Raw genomic sequence first — 21,877 nt, 5'->3', positions numbered from 1 at the left:
ATGCTCAAAATCCCGCACCTCCACAGAAAACCCCACAACCACAGATGCAACCCACTCATATTCAACATTGCAACACATACCACACTCCACTACCCATTCCTGAACCATTGAACACCACAAACGACCACCCCCACAACAATCCCATCTACGTAGATACCATACCCCACTACACTCAACCAATCTCAAGTGCACCTGAGTCTGATGACAAGGACTCTCTTATCAGAAACTTGGCAGCAGAACTCAAGAAATTGACCAGCCGAGTCCAGGGCATGGATGGAAACAAAGGCATAGAGGGGCTGAATTATGAGGACCTCTGCATTCAGCCAGACATTGAACTTCCGGAGGGATACAAACCTCCCAAGTTCGAAATGTTCGATGGAACGGGAGATCCTAGAGTCCATTTGAGGACATATTGTGATAAGCTGGTCGGAGTCGGAAGGAATGAGAAAATCCATATGAAACTCTTCATGAGAAGCCTGAAGGGGATGCTTTATCCTGGTACATTAGTCAGGACCCCAAGAAATGGACAAGCTGGGTAGGTATGACATCGGATTTCATGGATAGGTTCCGATTCAATACAGAGAATGCACCAGATGTATTCTACATCCAGAATCTGAAGAACAAGCCTACCGAGACATTCCGCGAGTATGCTACTCATTGGTGATCAGAGGCTGCTAAGGTCAGTCCGGCCTTAGAAGAGGAACAAATGAACAAATTCTTCATCCAGGCTCAGGACCCACAATATTATGAGAGGTTGATGCTGATCGAGGGCCAGAAATTCTCTGATATCATCAAGCTGGGAGAAAGAATTGAGGAAGGCATTAAGAATGGTATGGTTACTAATCTTGAAGCATTGCAGGCCACCAACAAGGCTTTACAGTCTGGTGGCACGTCCAAGAAGAAGGATGTTAATGCCGTGATGGTCGCACAGGGTGCCAAATCACCACTAAAATACCACACTTACCTGTCACCTCCACTTACACATCAACCTATCCCGAATTACCAAACACCCACACCCTCTTACCAAAATCCACCACCCGTTTACCAATCATCTCCACCACCCACATATCAACCCACTTCACCCAGATACTCTCAACCTGCACCTATTTACCAAGCTTATAATGCCCAACCCTCTCGCTACCAATCACCTCCCACTCGCCAAAATTTCCCTAGACCCAGACCAAATTTTGACCGCAGACCTCCCAGACAATATACATCCATCGTTGAGCCAATTAACCAGCTGTATGAGAAACTTAAAGCTGCTGGTTACGTCTCCCCTACCCCTTCCATAACTCCCGAAAATCCTTCCCAGTGGGTCAACCCTAATAAGACCTGTGCATACCACTCTGGCATGAAAGGTCACACCATTGACGAATGTCGCTCGTTGAAAGACAAGATTCAAACTCTGATCGAAAATAAGGTTATCGTAGCAAAGGAGCTTGCTCCTAATGTCCAGAACAACCCTCTGCCTGATCACAGAGGTGGGAACATTCACATGATCGAGATCGAAGATGACTGGGACCCCGAGGGATCGATAGGACTGATTGCTGAGGATGATGAGCCAAAGAAACCAGCAGTCACACTTAACCCGATTATTGTGCAGAACCGGCCCTCTAGGGGTGATGAAGTAAACATGTCTATGCCTCTCGAATTTGAAGCACCTTCTCCTGCGAAGGTGGCCGGGCCAATTGAGGCTGAGTTTGGGGCTCCAAAGGCACCTATACTCTTTGAAGTTGTTGTGTTACCACCGAGGGCACCCATCCCTGTAACAATGTCAGACATAACACCATTCCACTCAAATGCCATACCATAGGATTACACAGCTGAAGCAAGGAGGAAAGAGCACCTAGCTGAGTCCAGTAAGCAAGCCTCGGGACGGACTACTGAAACTGGTCCCGATGATCTTTGGAGGAAAATACAAGCTAAGGAGTATTCGGTCGTTGAGCAGTTGAACAAAACACCAGCACAGATCTCCATCCTAGCTCTTCTACAGAGCTCTGACGCACACAAAAAGGCCTTGATGAAGATATTGAGCGAAGCTTATGTGCCCAGCATTATAACTGGGGGCGAAATGGAAAATATGATAGGACAAATACTGGAAGGCCACAAAATCACCTTCCATGAAGATGAGCTGCCGCCGGAAATACTGAGTCACAACATGGCCCTACACATCACCGTGCAATGTGAGGATTACTTCGTCACTGGAGTCTTGATCGATGGAGGCTCCATCCTCAATATATGTCTGTTGATAACTCTCAGGACATTGGGAAAGAGCTTGCACGAGATCAAAGATGGGGCCATCAATGTCAAAGCCTTCGATGGGTCCCAGAGGTCTACTATCGGGGAAATCAGCCTATTCTTGCAAATAGGGCCAACCTGGTTCGACGTTAAAGTGATAGATGTCCCAGCATCCTACAATTTGTTGTTGGGACGACCATGGATCCATGCCGCTGGAGCTATAGCATCGACCCTGCATCAGGCAGTGAAGTTCGAATGGAATCACCAAGAGGTGATCATTCATGGCGATGGTAGCAACCCTATATATAGTCGCCAGACCATCCCGATGATTGGAGGAAGAAGGAGAATAGGCGGAGAAACATACCACCACATTGAAAGAGTCAACACTGTAGACAAAGATAAATGGTGGGATAACAAGATTGAAAGTATCCTGAATTGGTGTGGATACGAACCTGGAAAGGGACTCGGCAAAAACCTCCAGGGAATCGCCAAACCTATCAAGCTGAAGAAACATGGCACTATATTTGGTTTGGGGTATAAGTACACTTGGGAGGAGTTCAATCACTGGTCACCACCATGGCGCGGTCCCTACTACCCACTGGAGCATCCGATACCTCACCTAGAGCAGACTTTCTAGCTGGCAGATATTATATATGGGTCGGAGGAAGAGGAAGCATTGGCAGCCGTGAAGAATCTATTCCTGGAGAATGATGATATGGACTGTTGTGTTATTTTCGAGGAGGAAGGGGAGGAAGGCCCTTCTATACAAGTTGTGAACCAAGGAGAGCACCTCAGCAATAGGTCGATCAGAACCACCAGGGCCCAGAAACCTTCGGGGTAGCAAGGCTGGACAAAAGCACCATGCATCACATTTTACTTTTTACTAGCTGATTTTATTTCCGCATTGTCTTTAATTCTGAAAAAAGCTCTGATACTCAAAATAATTACGAATTTAATCGAAGCATTTCAGCTTATTATATATCTCACTCTTATTATTTTTTTCTATCATTCACTTTATTTTACACAGCATTACTATTACTTTCCTTGACGATGAACCAACGATTGTGACTTGCAACGAAACGATGCAACAAACGGATACGGACTTAGAAGAGGATGATATACCAGAAGAGGTCGTCAGAGGAGTTGAGAATTTTGAAAATAGGCCTAAGTCTAACTTGGCCGAAACTGAGGTCGTCAATCTGGGAGATACAGGGAATGTCAAAGAAACGCGCATCAGTGTTCACCTGTCACCATCAGAAAAGAAAGAGTACACGGAGTTCCTGAAGGAATATGAAGACATATTTGCCTGGTCATATGATGATATGACTAGTCTCAGCACATCCATTGTAGCTCACAAGCTGCCGACAGATCCAACATGCCCGCCGGTAAAGCAGAAGCTCAGGAAATTCAAACCCGACATGAGTTTGAAAATCAAAGAAGAGGTTACCAAGCAATTCAAAGCCAAGGTTCTCAGGGTAGTAGAGTATCCGACATGGTTAGCCAACATCGTGCCAGTGCCAAAAAAGGATGGGAATGTTAGAGTTTGTGTTGACTACCGGGATCTTAATCGGGCCAGTCCCAAAGACGACTTCCCCTTACCTAACATACACATTCTTATCGACAACTGCGCCAAGCATGAGTTGTAGTCTTTTGTTGATTGTTTCGCTGGGTATCATCATATATGGATGGATGAGGAAGATGCAGAGAAAACGGCTTTCATTACGCCATGGGGAATGTATTGTTACAAAATGATGTCGTTCGGTTTGAAGAACGCTGGTGCCACCTACATGAGAGCCATGACTACCATATTTCATGACATGATACACAAGGAGATCGAGGTATATGTGGATGATGTCATCATCAAATCCAAGAAAGCCAGGGATCACATGGAAGACCTAAAAAAGTTCTTCAACAGGCTGAGGAGGTACAATCTGAAATTGAATCCTGCCAAGTGTGCATTCGGGGTCCCTGCTGGAAACTTATTGGGTTTCATCGTGAGTCATCGAGGAATAGAATTGGATCCATCAAAGGTCAAATCTATCCAAGAATTGTCGCCGCCAAAGAACAAAAAGGACGTGATGAGTTTCCTGGGAATACTCAACTATGTCAGCCGGTTCATAGCTCAATCCAAGGTCATTTGTGAACCTATCTTCAAAATGTTGAAGAAGGATGCTGCTACCAAATGGACTAATGATTGCCAGAAAGCTTTTGACAGAATTAAGGAATACCTGTCAATGCCGCCGGTCTTGGTTCCGCTTGAGCCAGGAAGACCCCTATTGCTTTACCTTGTGGTATCGGATAGAGCATTCGGTTGTGTTCTAGGATAACATGATGAAATAGGGAGAAAGGAGCAAGCCATCTATTATCTCAGTAAGAAGTTCACACCGTACGAGGCCCGGTATTCTCTTTTAGAATGCACTTGTTATGCTCTGACTTGGGTCGGGCAGAAGTTAAGGTATTACTTCTGTGCTTACACTACTTATCTCATATCTAGAAAGGACCCTCTGAAGTATATCTTCCAAAGCCCATGCCCACTGGCAAGCTCGCCAAGTGGCAGATCCTGCTAAGTGAATTCGACATTGTTTACGTGACCTAGAAAGCAATCAAAAGGCAAGCCTTGGCAGACCATCTCGCCGAGAATCCCATGGACGGAGAATACGATCCCCTAAAGACGTATTTTCCCGATTAAGAGGTATCTTTCATAAGAGAAGATATTGCAGAATCCTATGATGGTTGGAGGTTTTTTTTCGACGGAGCTGCAAATTTCAAAGGAGTTGGCATAGGAGCAGTCTTAGTATCAGAAACCGACCAGCACTATCCGGTATCCGCCAAGCTCAGGTTCCCTTGCACCAATAATATGGCCAAATATGAAGCCTGCATCATGGGGCTCAAAATGGCCATTGACATGAACGTTCAGGAATTGCTAGTGATCGGGGATTTAGACTTGCTCATACATCAGGTTCGAGGAGAGTGGGCAACCAAGAACTCTAAGATATTTCCCTACTTGCATCACATACAGGAGTTGAGGAAAAGTTTCACAAAGACAGGATTTCAGCACGTCCCCAGAGTCCAGAACGAGTTTGCTGATGCATTAGCTACTTTATCGTCCATGATCCAGCATCCAGATACAAATTTCATTGATCCCATCCCAGTAAAGATTCATGATCAGCCAGCTTATTGTGCCCACGTTGAGGAAGAAGCTGATGGAAAACCATGGTTCCATGACATCAAGGAGTACTTGACAACAGGGGAATATCCACGACAGGGGAAACCATGGTTCCTTACTTTTTCTGCAATTGGTATGTCTATCTTTGTTTAGTTTCTGCCTCTCTACTACATGTTTATCCTTCAGCCTTTCCTCTGTTTGTCTTGCTATTTCGATGCTGTAATTTCTGCAAGTTTATTTACTTCTTTTCTCTGTGCTCACCTGAATTCCCACCCCCAATTCCCTTTGTATGTTGAGTTATGGTCCAGAAAGCATGGCAACACTTGACATTGTTGCTCATGTGTACGGGGCTAGACTCCCTGAGTCCTAAATTCTTTCCAATTCTCATTCCCCTTCCCCTTTATATGTATTTTGAGTTTAAGACTATGGTCTAACAATGTCTTAATCATTGTCTGGACCATAGCCTGACCTTCAACAAGTCTGTGCTCATATTTGTTGGCTGAACAGGCTTGGTCAGGGGTGTACCAGTCTACCTTTTGACTATGTATGACCACCAGCCTGCCTTGGCACTTCCTAACCCCTCTATTACACTTGAACTCATTCTTAGAACATTAAGTTCTTCCCCCCTCTTGTGAGCCTTGCTTTGGGATCCATGAGCTCCCTCTGAACTTAGACACCTGAGGGCTGGCTCTTCCACACTGCACTATAACTCTTTTTGATTAATATCTCGGGTGTAAGCACTGCCTGGAATTTTTGAAATTCCTTAGATCTCTGAGACACCCTAGATAAGAGAAGGCTTTGGAAACCTTGATCTCGGAAGTGGTTCATCCCCAATTGTTAGACATTAAGTCTGAATTAGGTTCCTCGGATGCAGCTGTTAGTTTCTGATGTACTTTTAATTTCAGTCCGATTCACTAGTTTGTAATAATTTGTATTAAACTCATGGGGATTTAGTAAAGAAGGGAGGGGGTTTACTTTTATGCATGAAAGGGGTAGATATCATGCCTATAGAGGTTATCGTTTATAAAATTCTGTATCTCATCTAGAGATCATGCCCATAGGAATTACTATGTTTTAATGTTCTGCATTTTATAAATCATTGAAACTCTGCATTCTCACATAGATACCATGTCCATAAGATTTTCTGCATTCTCATATAGACACCGTGCCTATAGGACTTTCTGTATTCTGCATAAGCATCTAGCATTAGGCAAACGTGTATATAGGTTTAAATAACAATCAGTATTTTAGACACCAGGCCTATAGGACTTCTGCATTTCTATAAATGTTTAAAATCAGTAACGCCTAGATATCATGTCTATAGATTCTTGCAACTGTTTAAGATCAATGACACTTAGAAACCATGCCTATAGGATCAGTTAATTGAATCAACCTCGTTTCGAATCTAAAACCCGTCTTAAAATCTGCAGATCCCCTTTTCCTAAAATCAATAATGCTTTTCCTTAAAATCAGTATACTTTGCATTATTAGATATCATGCCTATAGGTTTCACCTAGGCAAGCTTTAGGGTAAAAGCCATAAGTGCATCAGTCTTTGACAATTCCAACCAGCAGGCAGGTCTGATTCGGATTTCTTATCTGAAGTATGTAATAAATCAAGTCTGCCTCACGCATTTTTTTAAGTTTAATTCAAACCTAATCAGTACATGTAAGACATGCTAAACTCTATGCTTTTCTGACTTGAGGAGGTTTATTTGAGCCTTTCAACTGTTATGTGTTTTCCCATACCTACTTTATGTGTTTTATTTGTCGCTCTAGAATTTTATCCTTTTAAAACCATAAAAGCCCCAAATCCCTTTCCCTTTAGGATTAGTAGTCCTAAATGCCTCCGGGACTGATAGGACTGGGACGGGTACTAGCATGCAATAAGTAACGACACCATCCGCGCTTTAATACCTTAACGGGGTGGGAAGGATAGAATATGGATATGATGACTGGTGCGCTAATATCACGTGCGACCCCTCTTCTGAGGAGTGATTGCTGGATATTACATAGATGTGATCCATATTAATCACAAACCTAGGACCCTTTTTCTTTATTCGCTTCCTTTAGAGTTGTTTAAACTTTTCAAATCCTTGCTCTCTTTCTACTTACTTTCATAAGTTTCAACCTAATTGCAATGTTGTATGCAAGTCCTTATTTGAGCCTTGATTATTTACTTGTAAAGTCACAATTGTAGCATGGCCGGGAACCACACTTGTGGATCTTGAGGGGTGCCTAATACCTTCCCCTCGGGATAATTTCTAGCCCTTACCCTAATCTCTGGTCTCTTCATCGCAAACCCTTCTTAAAGTGTCCTAATGCACTATAATCATTAGGTGGCGACTCTTCAACATCTAAACCCAATTCTCGAAAGGGAATAGAGTTGACCTCCCAATGTTGTATACCCGATATGTGACCCCACTGTCACATAGAAAAAGGGGGCGTCGACATAGGTGTCTTGATCTGGCCTCGTCACTACTCTACTGAGATTAGGTTTGATAATTACTGGGTACCGTTTTGCTGAACTCATACTATTATTCTGCACATTTTTGTGTAGATCCATGTAGGCATGTACGTCTGCTCGTGCCAGTTGTTAAAGATCATTTATAGCTGCCTTATGGAGATTTCAAGGTATGTTTGCTCGGCGTCCGTAGGCCTCATAGTCATCTTCCTTATTATTCTTCCTGTTGTATTTCTTTCAGATGGTGATGTATTAGATATTCTAGTTTTATTCTATAAATCTTATGACTTAATTCCATCGCTTTTGGGGAGTGTATTAATGAGATTCTGTTTTACTTAAAAAGGTTATATCAATTATTCGGCTTTGTTTTAGTATTATAATAATTGTTTCCGCCAAGTTATTATTATTTGTTAGGCTTACCTAGTCATAGAGATTAGGTGCCATCACGATATCCTACGGAGAAAAATTGGGGTCGTAACAAGTTGTTATCAGAGCTCTTGGTTCATAGGTGCCATTACGAGTCATAAGCATGATTAGTAGAGTCTTGCGGATGGGTATGACCTATGTAGATGTATTAAAGTCATACGAATGGATAACCAGGTCAATAAAATAAGATATAACAATATTCGTAAGTTCAACAAATACCAAGCGAAGTACTTCAGGATTGGCTAAAAACTGGAGGAAAAAGGAGAAGAGAGTCGCATAGGCATACTGGAGAGTCGCATAGGCATACTTACAAGGTCAGTATCATAGAAGCTGCATAATGGAAGGTAGCAACAGTTACGATATTAGAAGGAATTCGATCACAAGTCATGGCGTGGGAAAGAGGCCTAAGGGGGGAATGCCCTGGCCTTTGGACTTATTCACAAAACACTTGCCTAGATGTCAAAAGGACTACTAAAGTATTCACAAGAGCTATGGGATATGAGAACGATAAGAGCATCAGTCAACATTCGAGGACGAATTTTCCAAAGGGGGGAATGATATTACACTCCATATTTTCGTATATGAAAATACACCATAAATAAATTAATGAGAGGCCGGAAGTGAGATGTCACATCCCGCAGTACTACATTATGACGATGTTGTACCCTGTAGTGTTGTACGTTGAAGTTGTCATAAGGTAATTGACATCAGTCCAAGGAAAATATAATTTGGAGATTATAAGGATTATGCTATTTCAAACAAGTAATAAGTAAATTCGTGAAGGTGAGAGGGGAAGCAAGTCAAAGAAAATGAATTTTCGTCCAAGTTTGGCATGTTGGGATAAAATACGGCTCGAGCTAAAATACTCGGTATTTATGGACTAGTACTATACAAGGTACCACATGACCATAATAGTAAGGTGTATAAAGTATGTGAAAAGTGAGTAATATTTTAAGTAAGTAGGAATATTTCTCAATTTTGCGGGTAATTGATTAATAACTGGGTAACGGGACATTACCTAATTAATTGGGGATATATTTGGATAAGATTAATCCCTCCCCCACAAAAATGTGGCAGCCATTAAGCTAACCAAATAAATGTCTAAGAGCCATATTAGCTTAGGTGGTGAGACTTTAACATGTCAAGACAATATACTTAGTCTCTTAGTCATAAGACATATCTCTTAGTAATAGGAATCGTATTATTTCTTTCAAATTCAAAATCCCTTCAAAAATATAAGCAAAAACCAAGTCATATGTCACTTTCAACATTCTGATAAGTTACCAAAATACAAGGCTTTTCGCTAGCCATTCTTGTGGTTTTTAAACAAAAACATAAAATTTTGCGGTTCTAAAGGAGTAAGGTGCAATCTTCTCCAAGAATATTATACGGAATTTTTCCTACTCCAGGTATGTTAAGGCTATTCTTTCTTTCTTTTGGCATGATCCATACTATATAAATGAAACGTACAAATGCATAATTTCCATACATGACTCTATTCATAGAAATATTAGAGATACATATATTCTTGATTCCCCATGTGTTATATTATTCTATCATCTGTTCATGGGTCTCCGAAAAATACAAAAGTTGATAAGAGTTTACTTTATGATATTACTCAAAGGTAAAATGGTCTTATGACATTTCAAAAGATTTTATTAACGTACTTTTCATGCATTGCATTCATGTACATTGACCCATGACCAGATGGCGTTATATACACGTATATATATATATATGGGATATGGGAAAGGCTACGATATTATATATGCACCACCACCTGATCAGCTGGTATATGTTGATGATTTTGCCCATAGTAGCCAAGATGATATGATGTTATGCCCTCAGAGGTTAATGATGTTATGAAACATGTACCTATGTACGACATGACATGTATATGCATATGCATGATACTATAATTATTTCATGATTTACAAAGTTACTCTGACTTATAGGTGGAGTCATTTACACTATATTTCCTCCATGCTGATATGCACTTATTTATGTGCCTCACATATTCAGTACATTATTCGTACCGACGTCCCTTTTTACCTGGGGACGCTGTGTTTAATGTCCTCAAGTCCCGATAGACAGGTCGAGAGCCCTTCAAGTAGGCTATCAGCTTCGTGGAAGATGTTGGTGCGCTCCATTTGCTTCGAAGTTCCTTGTTTGGTAAGTATGAGTTAAATGTGTATTGTTTGGTTTGGTGGGACTCTGTCCCGGCCTTTATGAAAATTATGTATTCTTAGAGGCTTGTAGACAGATGTCATATACGTAAAAGATTGTATGGCCTTGTCGGCCTATGTTCAGTGTTCAAGTGGTTATTTTGATCTTAGAGGCCCATACGTCTCATGTATAAGTTGGCGTTACCTATTTATTCTACCTACTTCATGGTAGCCTCTTCGGCTCAGTTATTTATGATAGTATGACATGAAAAGATATGTTGTGTTGGTACTCGGTTGAGTAAGGTAGTGGGTGCCCATCGCGGCCCATCGGTTTGGGTCGTGACATATATTCTCTCATAGGTGGTGAGGATACACACTGCTGGATCTGACGATCAGACACTTGTGCCCTCTTTTAGAGCCGCAAGAGGCTGGGGTCGGGGCAGAGGCCGATGAGGGGCACGTGGTGTAGCCAGAGCACCTGCTCAAGTTGGACAGAGGAACCACCAGTAGCTCTAGTTAGGGACAAGCACCCGAGGCGCCTGTTGCCACCCCACCACATCACGAGACACTCGCACAATTCTTGAGCATTTTCGGTAACTTAGGTTAGGCAGTGTTGATTCCGTTTGCACCGGCCACATCTCAGGCTGGGGGAGGAGCACAGACTCCTAGGGCCCGTACCCTAGATTAGTGGGTCCATGTCAATCAGATCATAGAGATTATACCGGTACAACATCTTGCTCCGATTCAGCCCGTGGTTAGTGCAGCAGCATCAAAGGAGGAGCAGCTTAGGCTCGAGAGGTTCAAGAAGTATCACCCTCCTACTTTCATTGGTTTGTCTTCAAATGATGCACATGGTTGTCTTGAGGAGTTCCACTGTATACTCCGCACTTTGGGCATTGTGGAGATGAGCGGGGTTTCCTTCACTATTTTCTAGATGTCTGGAGTGGCATATCAGTAGTCGCAAGTGTACAAGGAGGGTAGCCTAGCCGAGGCAGCTTCACTTACAGAGACTCAGTTTTCAGAGTTATTCTTAAGAGAGTTTGTTCCTCAGACCCTTCGGGATGCATGGCACGCAGAGTTTGAGCAACTGTGCCAGGATACTACAACGGTGTCAGAGTATGTCGTTCGATTCAGTGACTTGTCCAGACATACACCTTCCTTGGTTTCTACTATTAGGGAGCAAGTCTGTCGATTTATCGAGGGGCTCAACTATGGTATTAAATTTAGCATGTATAGACAATGGGAGACAGATACTACATGTCCGTAGGTGGTAGAGATTGCACGGAGTTTGGAGGATATGCGGGGCCGTGAGAGAGATGAAAGGAAGGCTAAGAGGCCTCGAGGTATGGGAGGATTTAGTGGTGGTCAGGCTGGAGCTACAGCCCATCATGGTACTGGCAATGTGATTCATTCAGCACTTCCAGCTTCTAGTCTTGCTCCGAGTATTCCGAGGTCTCAGGTTGTACACTTTGCAACCACTTTCTAGTGCACCTCCTGCATGGGGTGCCATCAGCATTTAGTCCATCTGACCAGGCCCAAGCCAGTCCAAGTCACCCCACCCACCGAGAGCTTGCTTTGAGTATGGTGATACCCGCCACATGGTTAGAGACTGGCCCAGACTCAGGAAGGGTGCACCTCCCCAAGCTACTCAGGCTCCATGGATTCAGTCAGGTCCATAGAATTCTCAGCCATGGTTGCTGCCCTAGTTGTCGTTCCACCCGTATAGCAAGTTAGGGGTAGGGACAGACTACTAGAGATCACCCTAGAGGAGGAGACCAGACCAGATTCTATACTTTTCCGAGTAGGACATAGGTAGTTTCTTCAGACTCAGTCATCACAGGTATCGTTTCTGTTTCCACAGATATGCATCAGTCTTAACTAATTCGGGATCCACTTATTCCTATGTTTCATCTTATTTTGTTCTATATTTGGATATATGTATTGATTCTTTGAGCTCTCTTATTTATGTGTCCACGCCTATGGGAGATTATATTATTGCGGACCGTGTGTATTGATCGTGTTTAGTTGTTATTGGTCGTTTTGAGACCAGAGCTTATCTATTTGTTACTTAGTATGGTAGATTTTGATGTTATCTTGGGCATAGACTTGTTTTTGCCCTATCATGTTATTGTAGATTGTCACACAAAGACCGTGACGCTCGTTATGTCAGGTTTACCATGGTTATAGTGAAAGGGTGCATTAGATTATGTTCCTAGCAAGGTTGTATCATTTCTAAAGGCTTAGAGGATGGTTCAGAAGGATTGTGATACTTATTTATACTTCGTGAGGGATATCAGTAGTGATGATTGCCGCGCACTCATCCCATTTCTATTCCATCATATCGGATAGCCCTAGCGGAGCTAAAGGAGTTAAATGAGTTATTGCAAGAGTTTCTTGATAAGGGTTTCATTCGGCCTAGTGTTTCACCGTGGAGTGCTCTGGCCTTGTTTGTGAAGAAGAAGGATTGTTTTATGCGTATGTGTATTAATTATCGATAGTTGAATAAGGTTACAGTGAAGAATAGGTATCCATTACCATACATTGATGAGTTGTTTGATCAGCTATAGGGTGCCAGAGTGTTCTCAAAGATTGATTTGTGGTCAGGTTATCATCAGCTGAAGATTCGAGATTCGGACATTTTGATGACTGCCTTTAGGACTCGGTATGGTCATTACGAGTTCCTCGTGATGTCATTTGGGTTGACCAAAGCCCCAGCACCATTTATGCACCTAATGATCAGTATATTACAGCCTTATCTCGACTCTTTCATCATTTTGTTTATTAACGACATCCTGGTGTACTTTCGCAGTCAGGAAGATCATGAGCAGCAATTGAGGATGGTGCTCCAGACCTTGTGAGAAAAAGAATTTGTATGCAAAATTATCAAAGTATGAATTCTGGCTTGACTTGGTGGCATTTTTGGGTCATGTGGTGTGAAGTGAGGGGATCAAGGTAGATCTGAAGAAGATTTAGCAGTGCAGAGTTGGCCCAGACCGTCTTTAGCTACTGAGATTCAGAGTTTCCTTATCTTGGCCGAGTATTATCGTCGTTTCATATAGGGTTTCTCATCTATAGCTACACTTATGATCAGATTGACCTAGAAGGGTGCTCATTTCAGATGGTCCGAGGAGTGTGAGGAGAGCTTTCAAAAGCTCAAGACTGCTTTGACTACATCCCTAGTGTTGGCATTACCTACGGGTTTGGGGTCTTATACTGTGTATTGTGACGCGTCACGTGTTGGCCTTGGCACGGTGTTGATGCAAGACGGTAGAGTGATTGCCTACGCATCTTGATAGCTGAAGGCCCATGAGAAGAATTATCCAGTCCATGACTTGGAGTTGGCAGCCATTATTCATGCATTGAAGATCTGGCCTCATTACTTGTAAAGTATTCCTTGTGAGGTCTTTACCGATCACCGAAGTTTACAATATCTGTTCAAACAGAAATATCTTAACTTGCGGCAGTAGAGGTGGTTAAAGTTGCTTAAGGACTATGGTATTACCATTTTATATCATCCCAGGAAGGCCAATATGATTGTTGATGCCTTGAGTCAAAAGGCAAAGAGTTTAGGTAGTTTAGCATATCTATCGGCAGCAGAGAGGACACTATCATTGGATGTTCAGGCCTTATCCAACCAGTTTGTTAGATTGGATGTTTCGAAGCCCAGTCGAGTTCTTGCTTGCGTGGTTTCTCATTCTCTATATGATTGTATTATAGATCGTCATTGTGACGATCCCCATTTGCTTGTCCTTAAGGAGACGATTCAGCACGGCCACGCCAAAGAGGTGACTATAGGAGATGATGATGTGTTGCGAATGTAGGGTCGGTTATGTGTTCCCAATATGGATGGTTTGCGTGAGTTGATTCTTCAGGAAGCCCACAATTTGCAGTACTCCATTCATCCGGGTGCCGCTAATATGTATCGGGACTTGAGGAAACACTATTAGTGGAGGAGAATGAAGAAAGACATAGTAGAGTATGTAGCTTAGTGCCTAAATTATCAGCAGGTGAAGTATGAGCATCAGCGATCGAGTGGTTTGCTTTAGCGGCCTGAGATTCCCAAGTGGAATTGGGAGTGTGTCACCATGGACTTTGTTATTGAGGTCCCACGGACTCAAAAGAAGTTTCACACAGTATGGGTAATTGTGGACAGGTTGACCAAGTTGGCTCGTTTCATTCCGGTAGTGACTACCTATTCTTCATAGCAACTGGCATATGTTTATATCCGCAAGATTGTCCAACTTCATAGTGTATCGGTATCCATCATCTCTGACCGAGTTATGAATTTCACATCACGTTTCTGTAGAGCTGCACAGTGTGATCTAGGCACGGAGGTTGAGTTAAGTACATCATTTCACCCTAAGACGAACGGACAATCCGAGCACACTATTCAGATATTGATGGATATGTTTCGCGCCTATGTTATGGATTTCAGGGTGCTTTGGATCAGTTCTTTCCACTTGCAAAGTTTTCTAACAATAACAGCTACCAGTAGAGCATTCAGATTGCTCTTTATAAGGCCTTACATAGGAGGCAGTGTCATTCTCCAATTGGATGGTTTAAGTTGGGAGAAGCTAAGTTATTGGGCACAAATTTGGGTCGAGATGCCTTGGAGAAGGTCAAGGTGATCCAGGATTGCCTTCGTATAACCCAATATAGACATAAGAGTTATGCGGATCGGAAGACCCACAATGTTGCATTCATGATTGGATAGCGAGTCTTGCTTTGGTTTTAACCCATGAAGGGTGTGATGAGGTTTGGGAAGAAGGGAAACTTGAGCCCTAGGTATATCAGAATTTTTGAGATCCTTGAGAAGATTGGTGAGGTGGAAAACAAGCTTGCTTTGCCACCTAGTTTATCTGCCATTCATCCGGTGTTCCATGTTTCTATGCTCCTAAAATATTACAGCGGTCCATCTCATCTTTTAGATTTCAACAGAGTCCAATTGAACGAGTATTTGACTTATATTGAGGAGCCTATGGCAATCTTGGATAGTCAGGTCTGAAAATTAAGATCAAAGAGTTCAGTGAAGGTTCAATAGAGGGGTCATCCAGTCGAGGAGGCGACCAGGGATACCGAGCACGACATGCAGAGTCGTTATCCTCATATATTCACCACTTCAGGTATGTCCTTATGCACATTCGAGGACAAATGATTATTTTAATATGGGAGAATGTAACGACCCGATTGGTTGTTTTATGTAACTGCAACTCGTTGCCCCTTTTTATGCTTCACACATGTGTGTTTATGATTTTATGACTTGCGGGGTTGGTTAGTTTCGTTTCGGGTTGATTTGGACCCTTGATTCTTGACTTAGAAGTTTAAATTAGAAATGTTGACCCAACTTTGACTTTTTTGAAAACGACCCCGGAACTATGTTTTATGGCTCCGATAGCTTTATATCGTGATTTTGGACTTGGGCGTATGCCCATAATTGATTGTGGAAGTCCATAGGTTGACTTGTGTTGATTTACCAAAAATTGGCAATTTGAAGTTGAAAGGTTTGGCCATAGGTTGACTTTTAGCTAACGATCTTGGAATTTGATTTTTTGGGACTTTAAATAGGTCTGTTATGGTATGTAGAACTTGTCTGAAGATTTTGGTGCCATTTGGAGTTGATTTAATAGGATTCAGACTGTTAATTATAATTTCAGAAATTCTTGAACTGTACTTTGGAATTCATGCGTTTTAGTGTTTAATTTGTAGTTTTAGATGTTATTTTTGTATTTTGATTGCGCAAGTGAATTTATGATGTTTTTAGACTTGTACAGATGTTTGGTTTGTATCCCGAAGGGATCGGATGAGTTAAAGATATGTTTCAGAGTGTGCTGGACTGAATTCTGCAAATATTGGTGTCTGGTGCCCTCTGGTGTCGCAATTGCAAACACTAGAGTCACATTTACCATAGCAGGGAACCTACAGGTATCGCAAATGCGATGCCTCGGTTTCATTTGCGAAGAAATTCTGGCTAGGCTAGGTTCGCATTTGCAATGGTGTTTGTTGAATTTGCGAGGGCATCTTGGTTCGCAATTGCGAACCCATCTTCGCATTTGCGAATAGCTTCCCAGGACTTCAGTTCCACAATTGTGAGATTTTCTTCGCAATTGCCAAACCATATCGCAATTGCAATAACTGCAGCTGAACATAAATGCCGAAAGTCGGGATTTTATACCCTAGACTCGGTAGGAGGCGATTTAGAGAGAGGATTTTCACCTACAAATCTTGGGTGAGCCGTAAGTGATCCTAATCTATTTTGAATCATATTTCGTCAACATATCTTAGATTTTACATCAAAATCATGTGAATCAAAGTGAAAATTGGTGAAACTTTGTCAAGTTTTTGAAAAACAAGAAATAGTGTTTTGAGAGTTGATTTGGATACGGATTTTGAAACTAACCACATATATGAACTCATGGGGTCATGGGTATATGGAATCTGCCATTGGACCCGGATTTTGACCGGACGAGCCTCGGGTTGATTTTTGTTAACTTTTTGGAAAAAGCGTAAAGATATTAGCTTTATATATTGCAATTGAATTCCTTAGCATTTTTTGATGATATTAAGTCAATTTTGGTTAGATTTGAGCCTTGTGGAGGGTGATTTTAAGGGAAAAGTTATTTTCGAGTGTTGATTTGGCCTAGTTGAGGTAAGTGTCTTGCCTAACTTTGGGTGAGGGAACTACCCCTTAGGATTGGTATTGTTTGATTCAATTGTGCTAAGTGAAATCCGTGTACACAAGGTGACGAATGTATACACGGGTTATACGGGTATTTGACCAGTTTAGGCTACTTAGATTGTTTCCATGTTTTAGTTGAAATGCAATATCATGTTCTAAATTGTCATAGTCAATATATTCTTACTTGTGTCAGTCTGTCCTTACTTGCCTGAATGATTTGGTTAACACTTGTTCTAACTCCTAATTAACAAATTGCTCTCATGCTTTAGTTGAACTTGTTGCCTTTCTTGTTGTTACATGCTATCTCTTCGTTGTTGATTATCATTAGTTGAAGTCATTATACATGTTATCCCTTTCATTGTTGATTATCATTAATTGAAGTTATTCTTCATGTTGCCTCTTTCATTGATAATTACCATTAGTTGAAGCTATTATTCATCTTATGTCTTTCTTTGTTGATTTCTATTATTTGAAGTCATCGCTACATGTTTTTTTCCCATTGTGAGTTATGCTTATTTAACATCGTGGTTATACATTGTCTCTTATTGTTGAGTTATTGGTGTTGAAGTTGTGAAAGTCGTTATCACGTTGAGGCAAAATTGTTATTATTGAAACATCTTCCTTTTGAGCATTTTACATTCCTTGTTGTTGTTGATATTCTCGCACCCGTTGTGGTGGAGCAATGGGCTATTGTTGTGGAAACATTGTTATTGCGGATTGTTGGCAAATTGTGTTATATGGGCACTTGTGGTGCGAATTGTTATTGTAATGTGATATTGATGTGCATGCGGCAGTATAAGGCCTGGGGTTGATGTGCATGCGGTGGTATAAGTTGGGACTTATGTGCGTGATGCTTGTAGGGGAACCATGTGAAGCCATGCGGCGTCATAAGGGCATATATCCTTATTGACTTGCCTTTATTTGGGGCTATTTGACTCGTGTTGATTTCCTTGTTATTGACTTGTATATTGTGGGATCATTGCTACATGTTAGTTTTCCCTTTTGTTGAACTTTTCCCTTTATGCTGGCATTCTTTTCTATGGTTATTCCTTGTGAACTGGTTCTACCATTTCTTTATGATTTACAGTCCTTGAGTTGATTTACTTGTTGTAACTTGTATTTGTCGACGCCCCCTTTTTTTCTCCAACCGTGGGGTCAGAAATCGGGTATACGACATTGGGAGGACAACTCTATTCCCTTTCGAGAATTGGGTTTAGAAGTTGAAGAGTCGCCACCTAATGATTATAGTGCATTAGGACACATTTTTAGAAGAGTTTGAGTTGGAAAACCAGAGTTCGGGTAAGGGCTAGAAATTATCTCGAGGGGAAGGTGTTAGGCACCCCTCAAGATCCACTAGTGTGGTTCCCGACCATGTTGCAATTGTGACTTTACAAGTAAACAATCAAAGCTCAAATAAGGACTCGCATATAACATTGCAATTAGGTTGAAAACTTTTGAAAGTATATAGAGAGGGCAGAAAAAAATAAAAAAATGATTTGAATAATTTTACAAGAAAAGATGAAAGCAAATAAAGGGAGGGGGTCCTAAGTTTATCATTAATATGGATCACTTCAATGCAATACCCGGCGATCACTCCTCAGAAGAGGGGTCGCACGTGATATTAGCGAACTGGTCATCATATCCATATCTACCCTTCCCACCCCGTTAAGGTATTAAAGCGCGGAATGGTATCGTTACTTATTGCATGCTAGTACCCATCCCACAATCCTATCAGTCTCGGAGGCATTGAGACTACTAATCCTAAAGGGGAGGGAGTTGGGGCTTTTTGGGGAGTTTCAAAGGACAAAATACTAAGGCGTCAATCAAAACACATAATGCAATAAATGGGAGGGCAAATAAGCAAGTAAGGCTCAAGTAAACCTCCTTAAATCAGATAAGCCATAGAGTTTAGCATGTCTTGCACATACTGGTTTGGTCTGTATTAAACTTAAACGTTAAGGCAGGCTGATTGATCACATATTTTCATATAAGAAGTCCGAATTAGGCCTGCCTGCTAGTTGTAATTATCAAAGACTGATGCAGTTATAAAACTTTACCCTAAGGCTTGCCTAGGCGTTAAACAGAACCTATAGGCATGATATCTATCAATTTCAGGAAAAACAAAGAGAGTAAACTGATTGTAGAAAAGATTTGTTAGTTACAAAAACATAAGTTCTGCAGGTGCTTACACGTTATTGCTACTGATTTTGGAAGAATTGGCGATTCAAGTTAGTTAACAGCTCCTATAGGCATGCTTTCTAAGTGTCGCTGATTTTAAACACTTTTTTAAACATTGTTATTATTATACAGAAATCCTATAGGCAGGTCATCTATATGCAATTGGTTAGTTGTTTAAATCCTATAAAAAGTTTGCCTAATGACGGATGCACATGCAAAATTGCAGAAAATCCTATAGACATGGTATCTATATGAAAGTGCAGAAAATCCTATAGGCATAGTATCTATATGAAAGTGCAGAAAATCCTATAGGCATAGTATGAAAATGCAGAGTTCCTATGGCATCTATATGAAAATGCAAAGTTTCAGCGATTTGTATAAGATGCAGAACTTTTAGAGACAGTAATTCCTACAAGCATGATCTCTAGATGGGATACAGAATTTCAGAAATGATAACCTTGCATGCATAGTTCCCCACCCCTTTTTTACTAGCCGACCCCAATGTTATTACAAAATTATTACAGACCAGAATTAGTCAAAAAATAAATAAAATACATCCGAAATCAGAATTCCAACCAAAGAGGGCCTAATTCAGACTCCCAGTTTGACATATCTAGTAAACCAACTTCCAAGTATCCAGGGTTTCCAAAGCCTTCTCTTATTTGGGATGTGTCAGAGTTCCAAGGAGCTTCAAGAGCTCCAGGTAGTGCTTACACCCCAAACATCATTCCATAATTGTAGTAAAGTGCAGTGTGGAAAAGCCAGCTCTCAAATGTCCAAGTTCAGAGGGAACTCAAGGTCCCAAGGTAAGGCTCATATGAGAGGGGCAGAACTTAAAGTCTAAGAATAAGTGCAAGTGCAGGGTAGGGGAAAGGATAAGCTGGTGATCATGCCAAGCAATTTGAAGTTATGGCACACCCTTGACCAATTTGTCATTTTCAAATTGAGGAGTTATGACTTATTGAAAGTCAGGTTCAGGCCTGGATAGCCATTTAAAGGCTACCAGACCATAAACCTTAACTCATCATACATAGGGGGTAATGATAGGGAATTCATAACAGAAATAGTAAACAAAGGAAGAGGGGGCAAAGGGCATGATCAGCAATGAAACATACTGACACACTCTTTACTTGGGGTCAAAATTTAGTTCATGGACAACAATTCATGTTGTCATGCCCTGAATCCCCATTTATAAACACATAGATGGTAAGGGAGTAGGGATCAAGCATTTGCAGGAAAGTAAAGCGAACAGTAGCACATGAACATGTCAAACTCTGCAGGTAATAGGCATAGATATAAAGACTATAAGTAAACACATTAGGATAATTGCTGGGAACTGAGTTAAGACATACCAGTAAAAGAGCAAGAGTAGGATACCAAGACAAAGTAGTAATAGTATATTAGTCTTGGCTTTTAGCCGACTAATAATAAGAAGGAGCAGAGAATAGTAGTAGAGCAAAAGAGCAAAAGGGAATGCAGATTTTGAAAGTATTCAGTGGTGTGTGTAAGTCAGAAGACTGTTGTGTGTTTTTTTGTAAAGACTTAGGGTATTTATAGTCAAAAGTAGGTGGTAAAATAAGGTAAAAATCACGGAAATATGTTAATTGAAGAACTCGGCATCAATTAATCAAAGAATCAAGGAAGTACTCCCATTAATTAAGGGAATCAAAATCAAACGAAAAGATTCAGCACCGTATAAGGCAAATAGGAAAAATCAGCGTAGGATTAAATAAGGAAAGAGTCAAGGTTCAGTATTGCATATAGTAGTCGAGTAAGACAAAATTCAGGAAAATTCCAATTAAGGAAAGGCTTAAAAGAACAAAGTAGTATAACAAATGAGGTAACAAAACCAATTAATTCAAACGGGCGGGAAGAATGTTAGGTTTTTTTTTTAAGAAAGTTTTTGAATTACCAATCAATCAAGGAAAATCAGTTTCAATCATGTGAAGTCATGATTCTGCATTTTTAACATATAAATAGAGGTAAATGAACAAAAGTAGCGAGCAAAGTTAACTAGGAAGGAACAAGGGATGAACAAACATAACCACTCAGAGATAGTGAAAACAAGTTAAGATTCAGCAAGACATATTCGAAGCATGATGACTATGAAACATCAACAAGAATCAAGCAAATAGGCCAGCAGGCAGAACCAAAGCAAGGAAAATCAGGCTAATACACACAAAACGAGGAAACATGCTAACACATAGAGACAAGACAAAGGAAATTAGGCTAACACAGGTAATCGAAGCAAAGAAATGTGCTAACACACATAATCGAATGAAGAAACATTTTCTAGAAATTAGGGTTTTTAGCAGAGTCAAACTAAAAAACAGTAAGAGCATAGAAATCGGTCAGAATAAACAAAGAAAAGGTTTTAATCATAAAGAAAATCAATCGAAGCATGCATAAAAAGAAATCCCAGAAATCCTAATTTCGAAGAAAGTAAAAAAAATGGTTCAAAGCAAAGGATCTTTCAGAATAAACTCGAGAATAAACAGAGCACAGAGGAAAACATGAGAATAGCATGAAATGACACCGTTTTTGAGAGATTCAGGAGAGAGTTAT

This window comes from Nicotiana sylvestris, chromosome 6 (assembly GCF_000393655.2).
Source record: "Nicotiana sylvestris chromosome 6, ASM39365v2, whole genome shotgun sequence".
NCBI lineage: Eukaryota > Viridiplantae > Streptophyta > Magnoliopsida > Solanales > Solanaceae > Nicotiana > Nicotiana sylvestris.
This window is presented reverse-complemented; position numbering follows the sequence as displayed.